The following is a 21,362-nucleotide window of genomic DNA, read 5'->3' as shown; positions in this document are numbered from 1 at the left end:
TGCTCTAAATTAGTATTATTTAGATAAATGCAAACTGAAACAACTCTGAGATACCACCCCACACCTATCAGATTAGCTATTATTACAAAAAAGTTAAATGAGAAAATTTGAATGGAATATGGGAAAATTGAGACATAAATGCATTATTGGGGGAGTTGTGAACTGATTCAGTCATTCATGAGAGCAATTTAGACCTATGTCCAAAGGCCTATAAAACAGTACATACATTTTGACTCAGCAATTCCAAAGTTTGGAAAATTTAAATTTTACTTATTTTTCACTCTTTGCTTGAATAGCCTGTAAATATTAAAAAAAAAATTCTACAATACTTAAGCCAGAGGAGTCCAGCTATTACTTGAGGAAGTTTCTTAAAAATGAATAAAATATCACTTACATTATTTTATAATTAACTTTCTTGATCAAGTAGCTATAAATAGATTATCACTTTTCTCACTAACTACTTGTTCCTCCTTCCCTCCTGCCTAAAATTCTTTTAAGTCTAACTTAAAATTTAAAATTTTTCACTATATTTGACTTTTTACACTTATTATTCTCCTTTATCACTCTTCTCCTTCTAGCTAAACTTCTTGGGGAAAATGCTATTTACACTGGGTTGCTTGATCCTCCCCAAACCCTCCTATGGTTTGCTTAATCTAGTTTCTAGTATCTCAAGCTGGTTAGATCTGGTTTCAGCATAACCAAGTGACCTATTGAAAATACAGTTGTTTGGGGGAAAGAAGGGGTTATAAAGACTGACTGATGATCCCTTCTGGTGAATGCAGGAATTTAAACATGAATTGTCAGATTACATGTTACAAACTGTAAACTCACTTTGTTCAGACATTTTGCCGGAACAGAGTTGGTTGATACATTCTGTTAGCTTGTTATGAGTTTCTCTGTTTACTCTTTACCAATCCATTTATTTTAATCTCATCTAATTCACCATCTAAGTACTTTTAAATTAATCTAGATATTATTTATTTTCCTGATATTTCTTCCACTGAATCCCCTCCCTCCCTCCTCTGCCCTAAATTATAGATAAATAGAAATAAAATAAATTCATTTTCTCAGAGAATGCTTCTCTCTTAAGCAGAACTCAATGTTGAATTCCAAAGGAAAATCACAGACTGGGCAGGGAGGAGGAGGTAATCCAATGACCAGATCTCCATAGGCATAGTTGTGAGCTGAACTATTGCAATCACAATTTCCTTTGTACATTGCCTCTCAAAGTCATAGAAGTGCAGTAGACATGGGTCCAAGATTTTACATATTCCATTAAATTAAAAAAAAATAAGAAAATATGTGGGGGCAGCTTGCTGACTCAATGGATTGAGAATTAGACCTAGAAACAGGAGTAACCAGATTCAAATTTGGCCTCAGACAGTTTCTAAGTCACTTATTCCCCCTTGCTGAGCCTTTACCACTCTTTTGCTTTGTCCATGTGCAAAACGAATGCCTTCTTTGCCTCTGTCAAATATTGTGGGATATTTTTCCATGACATTTTTCTTATAATTTTGACATATATCATCATATGCCCAAAGGTCAGCTCTTAGCTAGTTATGAAGATATAGCAAAGCTGCTAGCTTGCTGAAATGTAAGAAACAAAGCTTACCCTTCTTAAAACCAAGCCATTGTACCTATAGACTTTTTAATGTTTTTGATCCAACAGGTGACTATTGAACTTTGTCCCTAAAAATATGAAAATAGCTCCTGCTTATAATATTCTACAAGAACAGCAGTTTTGAAAATCATTTTCTATTGATGGAATTTTGCTTCCAGAATAAATAGTTTATCCCATAATCACCAACTTCAGAGTAACAGGAAAACAGTTCACAATTACTGTAATTTAACATTTAACTCACATTTGAATTAGAGGGGGAAAAAAAACAGTAAGAAGCTGCTTGCATTGTATGTTTTCTTGAAACTTATGTTTTTTTCCAAATGTACAAACAGTATTGTTATTCTATACGCAAAAAAGCACTTTTCCAAATGTCATATTAAACTCATTACTGTGAGAATGACAAGGCTCTCTAATGTGATTGTTCTTTCTTTATAATAAAGGAGAAAATTACCAGTGCCTCTGAGCTTAAAATGAGATGTGATTGGAGTTAGATGAATTGCTGCCAATGAATATGTATTTGAAACCATTATGTGTACAAATGTGTATGTGTGTGTACATTTCTGGTCATCGTTAACTTGTACTTAATGACCCAAATTCTACCCTTGAATGAGCCCATATAACTCCTCATGATGTCGATAGAAATGACAAAACAATATTTTAACTGGATGTTCTCTTAGTATCAAAATCAACTGAAAAATGTTAGGCTCTAGTTTTTAACTGCCCGTTAGAGGCTCATCACTTCATGCTCTTCTCACTCCATATACTGAAATTAGTAATTTTTAAAAAAAATTCTTAACTTTGGCATATTTTACTCTTCTTTGTGTTCAGTGAATAGATAGGTAAACAACCCATCTAAACAACGCAACTGAAGCATAGCAAATGCAAAAGAAATAGACTAATAGATTAATAGCCTAAACTTCAAATGCATTTCAATTGATTATCTTAAAATATACTTTAAAAAATCTCTACTAAGTTAGCTAATGGTATTTTTTCTTAACAAATAATATTATTGCTACCTGCAACTAGTTTTATGTAAAAGACTTGTGAATTCATCTTCACATAGCGGGAAAAGATTATCAGGAAAACAAAATAAGCCTGGTTTAAAAGTGAGACTATTTCTCTATAAGGTCTGAATTTAGATAGTGATAAAAATAACACTCCTATTTTGTCTAAAGTAAGCTAATGATGATCACATTGTGACTGATAATTATATATATATATATATATATATGTGTGTGTGTGTGTGTGTGTGTGTATACGCATGTACTGGAAATTAATATCTATATACATATAGATTAATAAAATAGATGCATGTTTTATACATCTATGTAATGATTAAAGTTACTTTAAGAGACTAAATTTTCTTAAATTTAAAATAATTTATCAATTGACTGGTTAAGACATCATAACTGTGTTTAAAAGACTCTCTGAAACAACACAAGACTAATGGAAACTCTTGGCCCAAGAACATATATACATTTTTGGAGCTCATTATTCAGTTTCTTCCTTGAATATCACAAGATTTCTTTAATTGGTGATAGCTAATTAAAAGGTGGTCTATCAGACTTTCAATCTTTCTTCAAACTGACAGGTATGTTTTTTGCAAGTCTGCAGGAAAAACAAAATATTTTTACAGAACTTTTCCTGTCTCAGCCCAAGTATGTGAAGGGACCACATTCCTCAGGTCAAAGACAATGCAAAAATCTAGAGATTGAAAAGAGTCAGGTCCTGAAATATAATATAACCTTCATAATCCAGGACACTGATATAGAAATAATATGGTGGGGTCAGCTGGATAGCTCAGTGGATTGAGAGCCAGGCCTAGAGATGGAAGGTCCTAGGTTCAAATATGGCCTCAGACACTTCCCAGCTGTGTGACCCTGGGCAAGTCACTTAACCCCCATTGCCTCGCCCTTACCATTCTTCTGTCATGGAAGGAATACACAGTATTGATTCCAAGATGGAAGATAAGGGTTTAAAAAAAATAAATAAAAATAATATGGTATGTAAAAATAATTTCTCACATATATAATAGGCAACATATAAATATGATAGAAGTGCATATATATGTTAGTTTCCCTCAGTGTGTATAATAATTATATCATGAAATAGAAATGTAAATTAGTTAATATTAATAAATTCTAGATTTAGATATAAACTGTCAGAAAATATTCCCCAAGTACTAATAATTAATTTAAAAGCCAAGATACAAATTGCATCTTAATCACTATCTAATTTCGTTCCATAGAGAAAAAATATTATTAATTTTGAAATGAAATTTCACTTTATTCCCCTGGTAATGTGTATATAACATATGTACACACATATATGATATAGCATACATACATACAAAAATAGAATCTATGGAGAGTTATATGAATCCCCATCAGAAGTATTCATTTTCAGAAAAATTGAGAAAAAATGGTTTTGGAAATAAAATGAGGGCTATTTTATAAAGTTTTATTCTCCTGAAGACATTGGGATTCATATTTATTTTAACCAGCCCATTCCATCTAAGCCCATGTGTGAGTGGCCTTCATCTTATTCCTTTTTGCTTTCTAGGCATCTTCTTGCAAACTGCCTTGATGCCCAGACAAGAAAACAAAATCAGAAAGACTTCTTTCATCACAACTTCTGCCTTTAGTCACCACTATCCTGACTGTTAGTTGGCTTATCTTGTCAATTACATCTAGACCTGACTCTTCAATTCACTTTCTATCCCTCTTTTTAGCAGATCCCTCTGCATATTTTAATTATTAATTTTGGTACCCATAAAAAAATCTCAGCAGCTCTCATATGGTTATAAATAGATATTACCTGACTCATGAATACTAGGAATATCCTAGTTAGCCCTCTCATTACATTAAGACATGTAATAACATTAAATATGTGATTTCTGACATATATTCACTGGGAAAATAGAAACATACAAAAATTAGAGTAAGCAATAATTAATAGTCGGCACCTTTAATCCCAGTGACATTTCTCTTTCTAACTCCTCTTTTATAAAAGACAAGCAAATTAGTCTTACCTGTATTCCCTTCCTTCTTCCTAGTAGTTGCTGTCATATCATTTATTATCTATATATATATATATTATGTCATATATATATTATGTCAGCATTTATTAATTCTAACTATAAATTGAATACATTTAATATGTACTGCAAATTGCTGCCTAATTCTTTCACTATGCAAGAATTGTATAATACTTTTAATTGCTTAAAATATAATATGGAACTTGAGAATATTTTTGCAAAAGAAAAAATCTTTACCTAATTATATTTGTTGAGATGTTTGATTGGTTATATTATTTATCATCAACACTTATTCCTATAATTCACTTTAATAAAGTTACCTCCAATTATTTTTATAATCAATGAAATAGCATTTATTATTTCCTTATATTGGGGACATTATGACTTATTTCACCCCATTTTTCTTCATATTTGTCAAGCTTTTTTTCTTTTAGTCAAATTCCCCATCTTTGCTTTTGGTCTTGTGGTCTGAGATGTTATTAAATAAATAATCTGTCTTCCCCATAAAATTCATTGTCCTTACATTCATCTCCTAAAAGATGCCTAATGTTTTAGGGAAGATAAGAAATACTATATTAACTAAAGAGAAAATTAATAAATAAATATATGAGCAAAAGAAAATAGAATAATTCTACATGAGCCCCTCTGAAGAAAATTGAATCAAAATATGTAGCATTTCTTTTTATTTTTCCCTATTTACCATCTTTCATACTTTTCCAAAAAGTTTGAGAAGGAAGTAAGTTGTCCTTACATTTTTCTATAGACACATATTTTGCTTTTCCCCTTATACTTTAAAATAGCAATCCTGGCTGCCAGCAGGGGGCCTTATGGACATCAATCAATTTCTCAGTCAGAGGCAGAATGCTTATTTTTATGGAATTTTTCCCCCCATAGGTGGTAGTATGTACTTCATCTTCCCCAGATTAATCATAGAATAAATTTGAAGAAACTCATGGTAGCCTTTCACTTTCTAGGATAGGATCATGAGTCTCTTGCCATATATCTTGCTTCTTAAATTCTTTATGTGTTTGTGTGTGTGTGAATTTTTTTTGTTTGACTTTACATGTTTGTAATAGATGTTTTTTTTCTTCTATTCTTGCTTTCCTAATGTGAGGGGGAAGTAGGGTAGGAGAGAAAGAATAGATCTAAAAATAAAATAAAAATAAAAATTTTTAAATAAAAGCAAAAGAGTGCAAATGCTCACTAAATTTGTATTAAGTACAAAAATACTACACAGATTCTGATGGGATAATGATAATTAAAATAGTTAACTAAGCTTATATTAGGAAATATAAGATAAAAATACAAATAATTTCTAAAGAAATAAAACATTATCTGTACAAATATATCTGTGTATAAATACTATGAAAACAATAAGATCACTTTCATCTGAGGTAATCAGGAAAGTATTCAGGAAAAAAAAATGTGTCAAGTGAGATGGAACTCAGTGAATGTTGAATGTTAACAGGCAGAAATCCAGAAAGGAAAGCATATGAGGTATTTTAAAATCTATCTTTTTTTCTCATTCATTTGACCATGCTACCCACATTTTAGTAGTCAATTTAGATGGCAAAATTGCCAATAGCAACCCAGAAGACACAAACTTTAGAATGTACAAATTTGTCTCAGAAACCAAAGGAGCCTAATTTGCAAACCATATCATATATCAACTAAAAATAAAGTCCTTGTAATATGTGTTAAATTAGAGGAAACCATTTAAGTTTTTCTCCCAGGGCCTTTTGATTATGATGGGTAAATCATCCCTAGTAAGACCAGCAGAACAAACATGTTACTAATAACTTTGAAATGACATGGATATTGTTAATCTTAAAACTACTCAGACTCTACTTTAGAAGATTTGGATGAACTATTTCCCTATTGTAACAATGGAGATTCTTGATTAGGAATGTATTGGGAACTTTTAAAATTACTCCACCCTTCTCAGACAGTGGCATAGGGGAAGATAAAGTTGTAAACTCCTGACTGAACAATGAAAGTCCCCAACTCACACCTTATGGTAAAGGTAGAACCTTAAGCTAGGTCTATTTTTAGATCTAATATAAAAAGGTGTTAAGCACCTGTAAAGGTTAAATTAGTACCTAAAAAGGTCAAGTAAGCTAACAAAAGGCAAGTTTAACAAAGAGGTGTGAAGTACTCAGAAGATTTAATCTAACCAGAGAAGGTGAAAACCTAAGAAGATAAAAACTAAGAATGGGCAGTCCTGGAAAAAAAATAAACATTTACTGTGATTGGTAGATGTGAAAAATTAGGGGAGGTGATATTAGAGAAAATTTCTTTAAAAGGAAGGGGTAAGATGTAAGGAGACAATTGAATTCAGTTTGGAGAGTAATTTCAGTTAGGAGTGGAAGAACCCAGTTTGGAGATGGTCTTATGGTGAGTGATAAAGACTGACTAGCTCTCCCTTAGGCTCAGGCCTAGGCCAAATGGCCTAGGCCTTTTTCTACTGCTTGGCTCAGCCTGAGCCAGAGCAGTTTAAATTAATTCACTCTCTCTCTCTTTCTCTCTCTCTCTCCTTCCCTTAATTCCTTCTTTCTTTGTTAATTAAAATCTCCATAAATCCCAGCTGACTTGGGTATTTTCATATTTGGGAATTTCCCATGGCGAACACTTATTTTAGATTTTAAGTCAAAACACTAAAAATTATCCTTACAGTTTTGGCATTTACAATATCTTAACCTTAATGTTTGACACTTTGGGATGATATGGAAATATTAATGAACTAAAACCTAAGGTGGAACCTCCAAAAAATTCTATAAAATGTGATCTTGAAATTCTGATCCCTGAACACTATCTTCTTTGAGTCCATGTTAATGAAGACTTCCAATTGGAAGATCTACTTACATAAGTGATTCTTGGGTCTTGCCTATCTTTCCCATCCTGCCTTCCTTCCTTCACTATCCCATTTTTCAATACAACTTGCTTCTTTACCCCTCTGTATTTTCTGCTATTTGTCCCTATAAAGTCTCTGTGGTTACCAAAGAATGATTATAGTCTCCCTTATAATTTCTATGGCCTTTTCAAGAAAAATAAATGAGTGTATTGGACACATTTCTTAATTTAATAAAATATCATTTCAACAAGTTTAAGAAAGTAAAACACTCAGATAGGAAAGAATTAGGTGTTAAGATTAAAATTAACAACATGTATGTGTCTCAATAGTTTAGCAACATGTAAGTGGAATAAAGAGCATTGAACAGGGTTTTCAAATGTCACCTCTGGTGATATTTCACTAAATATTAATCTAGATATGTCACTGCTTGCAAGTATGTCCCGGCACCTCACTCTGCCCTAATTTATCATCTGAAAAATGAAGTGGTGAGAATTTCTATTATCTCAGGTGCCTTTTAGTTCAAAGTCTATGATCATTTCTGTTTTTTAATGTCAAAAATTGCATATGTTTTTATGTGTGATACTCACAAAAGCCCTGTGAATGAAATAACACGATATGAATATCCTTGTTTCATGAACTGGTGAAAACAAGGCCAACCAAGGTTAGGACACTAATAAAAGTCACAGTACTTAGTATTGTAGTACTGTTCATGGCATTTATTGGTTAAAAATACATTTTTGGACTATTTCATGATGGTGCCATAATTCAAAATAAAGCTTAGTGATTTTTTTTAAATGTTCCTACAAGGGCATTTCACAAATATGTCAATACACTGAATCCCTTCCAGTAATTTCTAAAGTGGTTTGTGAGGGAGAGACATTGTAAACCTTACATTGTGCTTCATTTGAATGCTTCTTTATCCTATCCAATAATTGCAGTACTTTCCTTGCCATCAATCATTTTAGATCTTGATAGAAAACTGTTATACTTGATAACTCTTAATCAGTAGCTTTATAGAGGTAAACACATTTAATTTATGTTGAATTAGATCCAAATTACTCAAATGCATATATTTCCCTCTAGGCACAAATCTCCCTTTCAGAGCAAGGAATAACCTGGAGGATTGTTCCTTCAGTTATTTATTAAACAGCTCTGCATAAACACACATCTTTATGGTAATTATTTTTCCTCCTAACCCTTTGTGTTCCATAATGGTATGTAATTGAGTATAATAGCACAATATAATAGTTTCCTGATTTGATTAAATTTTAGAAACGCATGGTTACAAATAATTTTTTAAATTCCTAAAATGCATTACTAGCATTAAAAATAAGAAAAAGTAGAAATAGAATAAATAAACTTGGAGGAAAAAAGAAAGAGGACATTAAGTAGAAAGTATAAATGACCCAAAGAATCAAAGATGCATAATTGGAGGCTAATACTCAGTTCCCTTATTACAGTTCTAACTCAGATATACAAAAGTCACAAGTAGGTAGCACATTGGATAGAATGTCAAGTTTGGAGTCAAGAAGATTCATTTTTCTGAGTTCAAATCTGTCCACAGACACTTATTAGTTCTGTAAGCCTGGGCAAATTCCTTAATCCTATTTCCTCCCATTCCTCATTTATAAAATGAGCTGGAGAAAGAAATGACAAAGGATTCCAGTAGCTTTGTCAAGAAAGTGCCAAATGAGGATACAAAGTTAGATGTGACTGAAACAGCTTAATGACAATAATCACAGTCATTCTTTGGGAATCCAATTGATGACCTTTGAGGGGATCTCCCATATTATGTAAATGTGCTCAATTTTGACTTTTATCAACTCTAATAGTTTGTAAGGTGTTGATACTGTTGCTATAGCTATTGCCAATTCTTTCCTCAAAAATTTTCAACTTGTTCCTTCAACCTTTCAAATAAATATTTTTAATATTTTAATCACACTTGAATATCTCCCTATATTTTTTCTCCAGTTTACACACATCTCTATTTCTTTCAATTGATCTGTGTATAATAGCTATAATTCTAGGCTCCTTATCATATTGTTCATTCCCCTCAGGAAGTTATAGAGCATTTTAGTGTCTGTAAAATTATGTTATGAAAAACTGAACACAACATTCAAAATGTTATATGACTTGTATAGATTGCAATAGGGCTATATATCATCTTTGGCCTATATTTTTATCAACTAAAGTTAGGTGGTTTTTTTCCCCAAATTCTAAATATCACTGATGATTTCTGTTGACTTTATATAAGCCTTCATAATCTGAACTACTTTCAATTAATCAATCAATAATGTTTTTATCTGTTATGTGATATGAAGGAAAATTTTCCCAAACTGATTAATTCTAGTGCTCCCTTGATTAATATCCTTAATTTATCCTATACACACCTTCTATACAATTAGTTGTTATCATGTTGTCTCCCTCATTAAACTCCTTGAGATCATCAAGTGTCTTTTGCCTTTTACATCCTCAGTACTTAACACAATACTGAACAAATCACAGACACTTAAGAAAGGCTAGAATGACTGGTTGTTTTAGGTGCAAAGGTAGCAAGTAAAAAGAATGAAGCCAAGAGCTATATTCTAATGGGAGAGGAACAACTGTTACAAATATAAAGATTCCTGGCCAGAGTTATGTGTTTATTAACATGAGATAGAGAAAAAGAGAGAGAGAGAGAGAGAGAGAGAGACAGACAGACAGACAGACAGACAGACAGACAGAGACAGAGACAGAGACAGAGGCAGAGACAGAGACACAGAGAGAGATCATTTGGCTGGCTAAGGCTCTGTCTGCCACAGCTAGGGCAAATCTCCATAGATCAAAAGTGGGAGTTTTTCCCAGCCTACTCACTTTCACACATCATGCTGATATGGTGACATCCTGCTGAATATTCCCCTTTCGCTAGGCATGCCCATGGACTCTTTCTCTGCCAAATTGTTGTCCAGTTTAATTGCTGGCTCTCACACTGACCCCAATGGATGCCAGGGCTTAGACTCTCTCCTCAGATCAAGATCAACTTCCTTCACAGAATTTTCCTTGTGATTGTTTGGGAGGCCAACATGTTAAGTCTCCTCACTCTTGTTTTCTTACAGAAGATTAATGTGTTGGGTCTTCTCAATGAATCATTCCATAAATGGAGTCTATATATTTAGGATTTTCTTACTAGAGGGTATAAGAATAGAAAAGATTTTGAATATTCCATAGAGTAAATTAGACCAATTTGAGGAATAAAAGAGAAAGAGAGATGATTGATAGGAGCATTGCCAAATAGCTGATTGGGGGCACTCCCCTTTGGCATGAGTTTACAATTAGTATAAATGGTAGGCTCAACTCTGCCCCAATTAAGTTCACTGTATCTGAAAGTTCACTTCAAATCTCCTGATGTAGTCCGTGATTTTCTCATGCATCCTCATGACATGATTCACTTTCCTCGTCCAGAGTGTTGACAATTGTGTTTTCCTAAAATTTCTTTAAAAGATCTTAAACTTCAGATTTTTAGGATAATTACACAATCTGCTACTCAAGAGAATCTATGCCAAACAATAGAATCAACTCAGGATGCATGGATATGTTATAAGGTATATGAATCAATTTTACCAAAAACAAGAGGAGAGAGAAAAAAATAAATTAAAATAAATTAAAAACACAAAAGTATAAAATATTAGTATAAATTAAAATCATCACAGATCCTTGATTCACCATCAAGGTCCAATTGAGATAGTTTATATCCTATACTAATTCAGGACAGGTACAACAATATTGTACTTAGGCATCATGTAGCCAGGACTACAGAAAACTGCCCTACTGAAGAAGAACAAAAGGACAAAAGTCTAGGGAAAAAGGAATATATGATTCCATCTGATTTCTATATCAATCACAGGAATAGTAAGCCAAAGTTAAAACCAAACAGAGATACATGTTAGTTTCATATAAAGACGGGAAACAGGGAAATCCAGCATCAGGACATATCAAGCAATCAAGCCTTGGAATAATCTGAAATAGGTCCTTCACCTTGGCATAGATTCTCACCAAACCTGACAGGAATTGTTGGTCTCCTTGAACTTGTGCTCCTTGGCACTGATCAGTGGCTCATTAGTAGTCCTTTCTTCTGTAGTCAGACTCAAATATCAGTAAAAGTCCCATAATATTTAACTGCCAATGGCAGGTTTCCATAGTCTAAAGCTTTTGAGAATGCAATGTTATCAGGGCTGGTAGATATTATAAACTGATCCTTCAATATCAAAATATCAATACTGATTCCATTTACTCAAGTGGAAAAAAAGGGAAGAAAATCAAATTCCAATTAGGAAGAAAGAAAAAATAAATAAAATTATGTTGCACATCCCATTAAACAATGGGTCAGGCAAACATAGGCATAAGAAAAAGATTTATCACTCAAACGTGAAAGATATTGTCTCTCTAGCTTGACCATGATCCACAGTTTGAGTATACATACTATTTTCTCTTGATAAAAGCTTGGTATAAACTTTGTGACAATGCTAAGACAAATTTGAAAGACCATCACAATTCCCATGATTAAAAATGCTCATTTGGCTATAATAGCTAAGAAACCAGTTCCCTGTAGTCATGACAAGTTCTATCATGAAATATCAGATGTCACATGGGTCTCTAAAGGAATTTGCATTGTGTCATTCAAAAGCCTTTGAAGTTCTTGGACATTTGTAACAATTTCACAGGATCTATTTATATAGGAACAACAAGATTGATTAATAAGTGCTAGCTCATCTCCTGATATGGCTGTAAGCATATCAGGAGCTACTCAGTTTTGTTTGTCTTTGCAAAGGAGTCAATCTCATCCTGTAGGAGACAAACGGCCTTTGAAGTTCTGGAGATGACTTGAACTACATCTTGAACCAATCTTTCAACCTGGCTTTATCAGATATGATAATTACCACTCCTGCCTTCTTTCTGTCCGTTGAGACCCAGAAGGTCTTACGCCATCCTTTAATTCTGACCTTGTGGGTGTCTACCCACCTCATGTGTGTTTCTTGAAGACAACATATGGTAGGGTTTTGGATTCTAATCCATTCTGCTATTCGTCTACTTTTTATGGGTGAGTTCATCCCATTCACATTCAAAGTTATGACTGTCACTGGTGGACTCCCTGGAATTTTGATATCCTTCCCTAATTCTAACCTTTCTTCTTCAGCTCTACCTTTTAGTCCAGTGATTTACTTTAAATCAGTCCCCCTTGTCCCCTCCCTTGATATGTATCCCTTTCTAGTCCCTGCCTTTTTGTTTCCTTCCTCTTTTGTTCCCCTCCTCCCTCTTCTTCCCTCCCTTTTTTGTGTTCCCTCCCCCCTTCCCCCCCCTTGGTTTTCCCTTCTCCCTTCCCTTGTTGGGTAAGATAGAATTCACGATCCCAATGGATCTGGATTTTCTTCCCTCTCAGAGTTGATTTCCCTGAGAGCAAGGTTTAAGTAAAAACTCTCTTCCTCTCCTTCTTATAGGAGTTTTCTTCCCCTCCCCTTCCCATGTGAATCTTTGTGTGAGAAAGATTATTCTATTTGGTCTTTCTTTTCCCCCTATTTACACATTACATTTTCCCCACATGTTAGTATACATAGATTGATATAAATGTAGTCCTTATAGAAGAGAGTTTGAGTAAAAGAAAAAGATAACATTTTCTCCTTTTCCCTTTCCTTCATATTTACCTTTTCAGGTATTCCATGCTCTTTGTTTTTAGATATTGAACTTTCTACAGAGCTCTGGTCTTTTTTTTTGCAAAAAGTTGGAAATCTTCTATTTTGTTGAATGCCCATACTTTCCCTTGGAAGCATATAGTCAGTTTTGCTGGATAGCTGATTCTTGGTTGAAGACCCAGCTCTCTTGCCTTTTTGAAAATCATGTTCCATGCCTTACGATTATTCAGAGTGGAACTTGAAAGGTCTTGTGTGACCCTGATTGGCATTCCTTTATATCTAAATTGGCTTTTTCTGGCTTCTTGTAGGATTTTTTCTTTTGCTTGAAAGCTTTGGAATTTGGCAATAACATTCCTGGGACTTGTCTTTTGGGGATTTAGTTTAGAGGGTATTCTGAGAGCTCTTTCAGTGGCTGTATTGCCCCCTTGTTCTAGAATGTCTGGGCAATTTTCTTTGATTATATCTTGTATTACGATGTCGAGTTTGCTGTTTATTTCTGGATTTTCTGGTAGTCCAATTATTCTTAAATTATCTCTTCTTTCTCTATTCTCCAAGTCTGTCACCTTGTCAGTGAGATATTTTATGTTTTCTTCTAATTTCTTGATCTTTTGGCTTTGCTTTATTGATTCTTGCTCTTTTACCTGCTCGTTGTCTTCCAGTTGCCTAACTCTGACCTTTAAAGCCTGGTTTTCCTTTTCAGTTTGGTCAAACCAGTTTTGTAGTTGTGTGAAATTCTTTTGCATTAATTCCCACTTTTCCTTCCAGAAGGCTTCCATCTTTTTGATCATTTTCGATTCAAATTCTTCAAAAGTTTGTGGAGAGTTACCATTTCCTTTGGAAGGTTTCAGCTCATTTGCTTGTGTTTCCTCTTTTATCGCCTCTGTATTTTGTATTTTTCCTCCATAAAATGTGTGCAAAGTTGCCCCATTCTTGTTTTTCTTGTTGTTTTGAGGCTTTTTTTTTGCTTCTGTGCTGTTTCCCATCTCTATATGAGTTAGGGGGCTGGCTCTTCTATTTTCTGTCTGGTGTTCAGTGGCTTTAGCCCCAGGCAAATTGTCTGTCTTCCCCAGGAAGCCCGGAATTGCTGGTGTTTTGGTGTTTTGGTGTTACTACCCTCCTCAGTTCCCTCCCAATATTTCTCTGTTGCCTTACTTCTATTCTCTGAGCCTGGCTTGACACTCTCAGATGTATTTCAATGCCTTTTCTAGCCAGAGGAGCCTGCACTCTGAGGGGGAGGGGCCGTGGCTTCCTGGAGCTCTGAGGGTTGGTGACAGGATTAACCTCAGACTGAGTATGCCCTGGGGCAGGGACCTTAGGTGAGACTCAGATGGAAGGATCTGGTCAGGGGGCTACAGGCTCCCCTTGTCTCTCTCTGTTTCCCTGCTGTCTGGGTGCCCCCGTGACTGGCTCAGGTTGTTTTCAGGGTGCAGCCTTCCAAATAGCCGACTCCTGAGGCCCTTTTGCCTGCCCTGAGGTTCCTGCTGCTGCCTCAGATTCAGAGCTCTGGGTTGGGGGTAATGGGTCCTGGGACCTTCCTTTTGCCTAACCCTTAGATCCAAGTGATCTCGGGTTCTGACTTTTGGGGGGCCATACCTTTTGATCCAGGTCCAGGATTTGGGGTCTATTCTGTTGTTTGTTTTGAATTTTGGTGCCTTAGGAGCATTCAGTTTGAGATCAGTAAGGAAGGGTTTCTGAAGCTCTGAACTTTAGCTTTCTCTAAGCTGCCATCTTGACCAGAAGTCTCAGCAGAGATATTTCTAATGGCATCTATTACTGACATCATCAGTCAGAGGTAGTGGGGCTCGCAAATATCTGAAAACCACTTCAAAAGATCTGTTAAAAATTGATTGAGATTTTGAGTTCTTTAAATTTCTTAAAGACCAGTGATACAGGTTATGATGAGTTAGATGGAGTCTACATATCATTATTTATATGATGTATAACAAAAGCAAAAGGAGCAAAAGGCTTGTTTGGTAGCATATAGCCTTCATGGGGTGCAAATTCTGGCAAAGCCTCATTCATGTAGACTGGAATTATTCTCCACAGCAAAACAGAATTTCAATGGATCTGGTGATAGACCCAATATCCATAAGGTCCAATGTCTTTGCCTTGGAAAACAGTTTTTCCAACTTGACTATGGACTTTTATAATTTATCCTTAGTCTAGTCAAGGGAAGGAGTTACAAATGATGACATTGTAAAAGAACTTATAGTTAGTAACCAAAACCACTGTAAATTCTCTACTTCTGGATACAGATCTGCATATATGATTATGTAACATGAGATTTTTCACTAGGGGAGGGGAACAGATTGAAATAATTAGCATCAACAAGACAGTGGGGTCTGAAAAGTAGTAAACTTCACCTTCAAACTCCTTGAGGTTCCTTCCCCACCCTTGTGCCCTCAGAAATCCTGATTCCTTTAGCCATATCTCTGGTCCCCAGAATGACCTGGTCCCCTACAGTGACTACAGGTTCCTTGAGGGAGGTAATGGCTTCAGTTATTATTTGCCCAATTAGAATTACTAGTCCTGTTGGAGGTTCTATTATTATTGTTGTTGTTATTATTATTTCTCTAGTTTTGGTTCCTATAATTCTGATTCTTCTTCCTACAGTTTATAGATTCATGGTCTTGCTTACCATAGCAATAATATTGTATTGATTCTTTATCTACCAAGGTCCTTACTATTTCTCTCAAGGGAACCATAATGTTTCTCAATTACATTTGTTAAGACAGGACCTAAAGTAACTTCATCATTTTCCTTATTCAGTCTATTTTTCAGCTTTTTCCTTTTCTTTACTTTCACAGCCTTCAAAAAGATATACTACTGTTCTCCTCATTTTTTCCCCTATGTTCATGCTAGACCAGTCTGGACAAATCTTCTGAAAATACTCTCTAATTTCTGGAAAAGAGTGATTTTAAAAAAATGATTTCTTAAAATTCTAGTCTGTCTGTTTTGATATACCTAGCCCCTAACTCAATAATTCTACCATAGGTTTGGCATTTTATGTTTTTTCTCATTAATATATTCAAGTTTATCCTGTTCTCTGGTCTTGGGGAACAAGCCTTCACAACCATTAATAAAGCTTCCTAATTGTATATGGTCCTCAGCTACATTTGAGTCCAATTTTTGTCTTTTACAGGTCATTTTGTTGCATTCTCAACCTGAGACCCATTAACAGGTGAAAAAATCATGTGTCTGACCCTCTTTTTCAAACCTCTTGATTATAAATGAAGGTTCAATATCAAAAGAAGACATGTGATCTATCCATCTATCAAGACCATTGCCTCTGAATGGAACATGAGATCTTATGATTATTAGGTTCCTTCTTTGATTCTGTGTGGGCACTTCCCTGAGAAGGGAAATATCTTTATTTGAGCTTTTATTGTTATTCAATATCCAGTCAGTAGTTTGAGTGGAAATGGAATACATCACAGGTGGAGTGGGGGTGGGGGGAATAAAATGAAGAAAAAAAGTGAAATGGGTCTGGTGAGGGAGGAGGAAGAGTAAGAGAAAGTAAGAAAGGTGAGATATGAGGAGGGGAGCGGGGAAAGACTGAAGGAGGGAGAGGAGAGAGATGGGTATGAAGTAGACAAGGCAGGATATAGGGGAGGAGCTGGAGGAGGAGGTAGAGAAGGGGAAATCATGGGGTGGGGTCCCTGAATTTTTTTGGGAGGGACTGAAAGAAGCCTGGGAGCAATTTTTAGAGTGTTTTATCCTTTTTAAAGGAGATTAGACAGGATTTGGGCTTTAAAATTAAACCCTGAGTTACCATAGATTCAAAAGAAATTTTGAGAGTACAGTTTGAAATTGGCTTGGTAAGCAGATCCACAAAATGATCCCAGATAAACCAGGAAAAAAATCTATTTGGGATTATCTGCTCTTATCAAGATCTTTAATTCCTTTATTGTTTTAAAGTCAAAAGACCCATACTTTGCCCTAGAGAAAACCCATTTAGACCAATCTTTAAAGAAATAAATTGCTTCCTTATTCATCATTCATGGTTCTATGGGAATGTTTGTATCCTCTCATGAAATCAATACCCCATACAATGGACTTTCCTTAGGAATCTGTTTAGGAATTTTCAGGGCACCAGTAGTATTACCTATTGTCTAAGCTTAAAAAAAAATTCTCAAAAAAACCTCCTCACACTGTAATTCTTTTCTTTTAATCTGTTTCTTAAAAAAAAAAAAAGTTTAAAAAACTCATCCAAAACTTCCTTCTCAAATGACCATGTGGTATGTACAAATCACTTTAAACAATGGCTTTTCTAGGTCAAATACAAAATCCTCTCTTCAGTCAAAGAAATGCAGTCTCTCTAGAGTTCTGACAAAACAAAACAAAACAAAAAACTTTCCCACTTTCTAATTTCCCCATGCCTATGATGGTAGATTTTTGCCATGTGTGCCAAAAAGGACACACAGAGCTGTTTATGTACATATCTGCAGTCACCCACCAGAGTTCCTTCCTAGAAAGCCTGAGGGACTTGCCAGTGAGTTGTTCTCCTTCCCCTATCCATGCACCTGAGGACATTCCTCACTTCACTTACCCCTCTGCCCAGCAGCTATTGGGAGTGCTTCCTCCCTCCCCTGTCTAGGAAAAGGTGATGGGGGCAGAGGTGGCTCACATGCTAAAGTGTTGAGTCTATGGTAAAGGTGATTCCTGTGGTGGGGTTGGAGAGGAGCTATCTTTGAGGGGATCAGAGTTCACAGTGTGACACATAGCTGGAGGGGAGCAGAGCTAGAAGGAAGTGGAGTGCCCAGGCCACTTTCCTCCCCCTCTGCACACAGCCCTCTCATCACCCAGACTTCTACCCAGAAGCCTAATGAAAGTGCTTTATCCCTCCCCTGTCTGGGCTGAGGGGGGACTAAGAGGTGAGGTAGGGGGTGGTGGGACAAGGCACTTGGTCTCTAAAAGGTTCATCATCACTGCCCATGACTGACTAATTCCATTAAACTCCAAAAAACCCCTTTAATTCCATTAACAAAAAACAATAAAACAAAAGAAAACAAAGAAAAAACACAATATTAAAATCTTACTGATCCTTAGTCTTCAGCAGTCCTATAGGTCTCCTGAATCCAAAACTCCAAAAGAAGAAAAAAATCTTACTTTCTAGTAAGCTGCTCTCATGAATGTCTCAAGAGAGGGACAGGAAAGAGTGATAGTGAAAAAGAGAAAAACTAAAACAAAGCCTGTAGAGAGAGTATGTCTCCAGCTCCATGGTTTGCCAATATTGCTACAAATAAAAGGTATCTAGCCAGTTATAAGTGTTAATAAAAAGAGAGGAGAGAGATTTTTCTTAAGGAAAGATCATCTGGATGAGTAAGGCCCTGTCCCTGCCACAGCTCTGGTGGCTCACCATAGATCAAAAGTGGAAGCAAAGATATCTAAATGTGTTCTCACCTTGAGTTTTTCCAGCCTACTTGTTTTCACACATAATGCTGGTGTGATAACATTCTGCTGGACCTTCTCCCCTTCATCCCTACTCTAGGGATGCCCATGGGACATGTCAACCACCTTAATTGCTGACTCTCACACTGACCCTAGGCAGATGCCAGAACTTAGACTCTGTCCTCATAATCAAGATCTACTAAATAACTTCCTTCACATGTGACTAAAGATATACATAATAAAAAAACTAAAACATAAATAATATATACATGTATATATAATCTTTGTTTTATTTCTCATATGTAAACTAGATTATATATAACATACATATAAAGTTTATATATGCATATGAATTCATAAATGTATCTATATTGATTTAATTACATTCATATATATTAAAAATAAAAATGTAAAGATAGCCATGGGACATTTCATTTTATATATATATATATATATATATATATATATATATATCCATTCACTTGCCATTATTCTTTGATTCAATTTATGCTACCTTTTTTTCAAATATACCTAAATATATGAAATATGCTTAAACTTTTCATAATAATAAAATAGAAATGTAATGTGTAGTGTGATTTTTTGTTATTGATTCTCTCCTAACTCCTGGTAGTCACTGCTTCCCATTCGTTAAAAATATATTAACAAAGTGTTTTTTTTTTTAATTGTTACCTCTAGGATTTTGTCAATAAGAAATAATGAGATAATTAGCCTTTTGTTATCATCTTATAGTGGGAAAATGATTTGTACTGGATTTTTAATCCTGGCTACCTCTCCAAATACAAATTGTGCAACCTTCTTAGAATAGGACATTCCATAATCTCTCTCCAAGTATCACATGTCTAATTTGTCATAGAGCCTTGAAGATTAATAGAAACATTGGAGCAATTATCCATATGTTGTCTTTCTCTTTGATGTACACATACATATATGTATATATATATATAATTATCTATTATATTTCATTTTTAAATACATTTAATTTGCAATTTTAAAAATTTTATATAACCTAAATTTTCTTCTTCTACCCTCTACAGAATGATCCTATAAAATGTTAGGGATAAAGGGCAGCTGGGTAGCTCAGTGGATTGAGAACCAGGCCTAGAGATGGGAGGTCCTAGGTTCAAATCCGGCCTCAGCCACTTCCTAGCTGTGTGACCCTGGGCAAGTCACTTGACCCCCATTGCCTAGCCCTTACCACTCTTTTGCCTTGGAGCCAATACACAGTATTGACTCCAAGATAGAAGGTAAGGGTTTAAAAAAATGTTAGGGATAAAAGATAGAATAGTAATAAATAAATTGATCATTGACAAAAAGAAATATACAGTATTCCACATCCATAGAACTTCAGTCACTGAAGTTAGTATGTGAGTAGAGTAGAGAGAGAGTAAAGAGTGAAGGGAAATGAGTTTTCATACGTCTTTGAAGACCATGCATGTTCTTTTTAATTTTATGTCATTCACATCAATTGATAAGCATTTATTTTTATTTTGAGATCTTTGCTAACACACACATAAACAAACTCAAATTGATTCTGCATACATATTTTGTCTACATGGGTATTTTCTTCTTATTAATGACTTCCTTGAAGTAGAGAGTAGGTGGCATATTGCATAGAGTTCTTCTGTATCTAGAATTAGAAATGTCTGGATTTATATCTTATGTCAGATATTTATTAACTATGCAATCTTCGGCAAGTCCTTTAATTTCTGCCTGCTTCATTTTTTTCATCTGCAAAATTGTGGAGCATAATTTAATCTAATTTAGATCAGTTTTATAATGTTAAAATTAGGTGATATTTGTAAAGTAGACTGCAAAACTTAAAGTGGAATATACATTGATTTATTATTATTGTTGTAATTATCATCATAATCATATTTAATAATGGAACCTCTGGGGCCATTGTGCAAGTACATTTTAGGCACTTTGATTCTGTAATTCCTAATATCTTTCCAAAAATAGCTCTACTGATTCATAGATTTAACAAGGAATTAGTATATTTATGTTCCTATAATTCCTCTAAGATGGACTATACTCAACCTTTATAATTCTTGCCACGTTTCTTTGTGTAGATGAAATGTAAGACTACTTTTGATTTGAAATTCTCATTTTGATGATTTGAATAGTAGTTCTTGTGGTTATGGGTAGCCTGTCACTTTTCTTTTTCTCTTTTTTTTCATTGTTGAGATTCTTTGACCATATAGCAAAACCAAAACCCATATTCCCATTACATGTGGGATGATGTCTTATCTAAACTTTTATCCTGATTGTTATGTAACATGTGTTGAATGAAAACTTGTAGCCCATCTTTCAACCTTAGAGTATTATTATTAATAGTAATAGTTGTATCAGGTAACTTTCATTTATATAAGAAAGACTTACAAAATGTTTTGTGTTCTCATTTGATCTCATTATAATCCTGGGGAAGGAAAGGTATTACAATCATTATTATCATTTTACAGATAAATAAACTTGGTCTGAGGACAGTTAAATGACTTGCTAAGTATCACATAATTACTAAATGTCTGGGCAGGATTCAAACCTTACAAGTAACATAACATATTTGCCTCAGTTTACTCATTTGTAAAATGTGTTAGAGAAGGAAATCACAAATCACTCCGCTATCTTTGCAAAGTAAACTCCCAATGGTCTTATGAAGAGTTTCACATAACTGAAACCAACTGAAACAAACAACAAAAACAAAAATGCAGGACCCTCTATTTACAGATTGAGGAAACTGGGGCCCCAAAGAGTGAAGTGTATCACTCAGGGTACTAA

This window comes from Monodelphis domestica, chromosome 2 (assembly GCF_027887165.1).
Source record: "Monodelphis domestica isolate mMonDom1 chromosome 2, mMonDom1.pri, whole genome shotgun sequence".
Lineage (NCBI taxonomy): Eukaryota > Metazoa > Chordata > Mammalia > Didelphimorphia > Didelphidae > Monodelphis > Monodelphis domestica.
This window is presented reverse-complemented; position numbering follows the sequence as displayed.